The sequence below is a fragment of the Mus caroli genome, chromosome 9 (genome assembly GCF_900094665.2).
Source record: "Mus caroli chromosome 9, CAROLI_EIJ_v1.1, whole genome shotgun sequence".
NCBI classification, from domain to species: Eukaryota; Metazoa; Chordata; class Mammalia; order Rodentia; family Muridae; genus Mus; species Mus caroli.
The window spans coordinates 95,254,567-95,258,605 of NC_034578.1; positions in this window are offsets into that span (position 1 = coordinate 95,254,567).

Below are 4,039 nucleotides of genomic sequence, written 5' to 3' on the forward strand. Positions count from 1 at the left end.
GTCTGTATTAATATTTCATATCTTTTTTTCTCAGATGCGGCAGTGTGAACATGGGCCAGGGTAGTCTAGGGACCAGCGTATGTGCAGAAGTCTGGAGCTGCTGGGCTTCTGGCTATCGCCAGTGAGATATTTACTGATAAGGTTTATTGAGTAGCCATGCCAAAGTATGAAGGGCAACAACACAACTCTTTTTTTTTTTTAAAGATTTATTTATTTATTATATGTAAGTACACTGTAGCTGTCTTCAGACACTCCAGAAGAGGGAGTCAGATCTCGTTACGGATGGTTGTGAGCCACCATGTGGTTGCTGGGATTTGAACTCCAGACCTTCGGAAGAGCAGTCGGGTGCTCTTACCCACTGAGCCATCTCACCAGCCCCAACAACACAACTCTTGAGTGGAAAGTGAGGGTGGAAGTTTCGGTGGCCCTGGGGTGAGGTGTTAGGCTTGGGGTTAGTCAAACTTACTTAATGACTTTGGATGTTATGGCTGAGGGGCAGGAACGGAGGTGGGCAGAGTGTTATCTGGGGAAATGTAGCTCACAACAAGAATAGACGAGAAAGGATGGAACAGATTGTTCCTGGGAGGGTTTCCATGATCTTAGATGAACTCAGGTAGTGCTCTGTGGACAGGGATGTAGACTGTCATGAAGTGACTGATGGCTTTTAGATGATTGATTCGATGCATTCATGGATGCATTTGTCTAAGAGGTGGCTGTTGGGCTGTGCAGTCAGTCCACTGCGCACTGGCAGTGTGGAAACAAATATGGCGTAGTCTTTGGTCCCAGAAATGCATAACTATGTACAAATTATAAATATGGATGGGCTGGCTAGTTTTATGTCAACTTGATGCAAGCTAGAGTCATTTGGAAAGAGGGAACCTCCAGAGAATACTCCCGCCAGATGTGCCTTTGGGCAAGCCTGTTTTTTGTTTTTGTTTTTATTGATAGTTGATGTGGAAGGGGGTAGCTCACAGTGAGCCGGGCCACAACTGGGCTGGTTGGTCATGGGTGTTGTAGGGAAGTAGGCTGAATAAGCCGTGGGGAGCAAGCTAGTAAGCAGTACCCCTCTATGGCCTCTCTTTCAGTTTTGGCCTCTCATTTCCTGAAATGAACCCTTTCCTACTCAGGCTGCACTGTGGGTATTAAGAAAACAAAATGGTTGGCAAAATGACTCAGCAGTTAAGAACTCATAACCGCTCTTGTAGAAGACCTGGGTTTGGTTCCCAGAACCTACATTGTAGCTCTCAACTATCTGTGACTCCAGTACCGGATGATCCAGTGCCCTCTTCTGGCCTCTGTATGTACCAGATACACACGTGATGCTCGTATATACATGCAGGCAAATACGCATACACATAAAAAATAGATGTTTAGAGAAAGCAGGAAGGGAGGGGGTTTTGGAGGGAGGGAAGAAGATGGGAGAAAGGAGGAGCCTGGAAGAGAAAGAGATAAGGAATAAGTCTGTTTAACTGCAATTCAAATAGCAGAAGACAGAATGCAGCAGATGCCAGTACAAGCACATAGTCATTGGGAATACTTTGGAGTCAGAGAAAGGTACCAACGGTTTGCACCTTCAATAAGCTCCCAATTAACAGGATGAATCCTGTTTTCTCTAGCTATATCATGACATGGCAGAAAATCAAAGATAAAGGGGAATTTTAATAAAAACTAGATTCACTTCAAGGGAGTGGCAATTAGCAATAGACTGTCAACAGTGGAGGACAGACGTCACTGTGGGATGACGCCCTCTCAGAGTTGAGGAAAGGTAGCTGCAATGAACGATTTTCAATGTGGGAAGCAAAATCTTTCAAAAAAAATAGAGATAAATTAAAAAAGGTTTTCAAACCAATAAAATAGAGTGCATTCTCTAAGAGCAGACTTGTAAAAAAGAAAATTCTGAAAAAAATGTTTTAAGTCAAGAAAAAGAGATGACTATAGACTTTCTAAGTTAAAAAGGAGATTATAAAAAACCCATCACTCAGATCAGATGCAAAAGTGAAAGACAGAATACTTTCTCCATGAGGTTAGGACTAAGTTAAATATGCCTGCTTTCGCCATCTTTCAGGAGGTTCTAGCCAACAATTAGGCAAGCAAAAGAAATGACAGGTGTCCAGATTGGAAGGAGAAGCAAAACTATTTTTGTTTGCTGAGGACACACACATACTACATATATACACATATATGTATATATTTATATATATTTATTTCTTTTTTTAAATTTATTTTTTTATTTTTATTTTTATTTTTTGTTTTTCGAGACAGGGTTTCTCTGTATAGCCCTGGCTGTCCTGGAGCTCACTTTCTAGACCAGATTGGCCTTGAACTCAGAAATCCTCCTGCCTCTGCCTCCTGAGTGCTGGGATTAAAGGCGTGTACCACCATGCCCGGCTATATATATATTTATATGATCCTTACTTTTATACCCATACACACACGAAAAACTTAAAGAACCCATAAAAACCCAAATACTAAGTTGCAGGGTTTAAGGTCAATATAAAAATATTTATATACTTTGCAATGAAAAATCAGCAAATAACATTTAGAAAACAATCCAAGTGTTTTCAAAAATCAAAAGAATTAAAATATTGAGCTGGGTGGATGGTTCAGTGTAGAAAGCACCTACCTGCTTTGTAAGTGTGAGATTCTGAGTCCAAATTCCCAAAAGCCATGGAAGAATTTGGGATGGCAGTACACACCTGTAATCCCAGTGCTTCCACAGCAAGATACAGTATCCCTGCAACTTCATGGGCCAACTGGCCTGGTCTACACAGTGGTGAACAAAAGGAGAGACACTGAACTCAAACAAGGTAAACTGAGGACTCACACCTGAGCTTACCCTCTGACTCCCACACCATCACATGCAAACACACAAACATGCATACATATACATGCAGACACATACATGCAGACACATACAACTTACACACACACACACACACATGCATACATTCACATACGGACACACATGCAAACATACACACAGAACAAAAAAGAAAAAAAATATCTTGGGATAAATTTCATAGTGTAAGTACAAAACCTCTTACTGTAAAAAAGATTTGTCTTTATTTATTATTTTTTATTTTTGCGTATGGAAGGCTTGGGTCCTGTGGAAGGGCAGCAGTACTTTGTATGCCCGAGCCATGCACCATGCCCCAGGTCACTTTTACTCTTTAAACTCTTTAAAGTACAAAACACCATTGAAATTAACTTTAAAAAGATAGAAATAAGTGGAAATATCTTCAACTTAATGGAAGATTTAATATTATTAAGATGGTAACATTTCCCAATTGGATCCAATATACTCTATTGAAAGGTTAGCTTCAGCCTTTCCCCTTCTCTGCTTTCTCCTTCTTCCTCCGTCCTCCCTCCCTCCTCCACTCTCTCTCTTTTTCACTACATAGACCTGGCTTGCTTGGAACTCTCTATGTAAACCAAGCTGGCCTCAAAAGTACAGAGAGATCCGCCTGGCTCTGCCTCTCCAGTGACTTCTTTGTCAAAATGGACAAGCTTATTCTAAATGCAAGGAATCTAAGATGGTCCATGAGAAAGAAGAACAAAATTATAGGACTTAGCATTTCTGATTTTAAAACATATTCCAGATCTACAGTGATCAAGACAGCATGGCACAAATATATAAGAATAGACGCATAATTCAATAAATGGAACTCAGAATTCAAAAATAAGCCCTCACATTCTGGCCAACTGAGTCTTAAAAGAGTTTTCTAAGACAATTCAGTGGAGAAGAAGCACAGTTCCTTCAATGAGTAGGGGGTCAGCAGAGTATCTGGATTTAAGAGGATAACGTCATATCCCTGCCTCACACCACACATGAAAGCCAATTCAAAATGGACCAAAGAACTAAGCACAAGAGCTAAAACTACAAACTTCTTAGAAGAAAACATTAACACAGATCTTTATCTTGGAGCAGGGGATAGTTGCTTGGGTATGACACCCAAAGTATAACCAACAAATGAAAATGAAAAAATTAGACTTTAACAAAATCAAACTCTCTCTCTCTCTCTCTCTCTCTCTCTCTCTC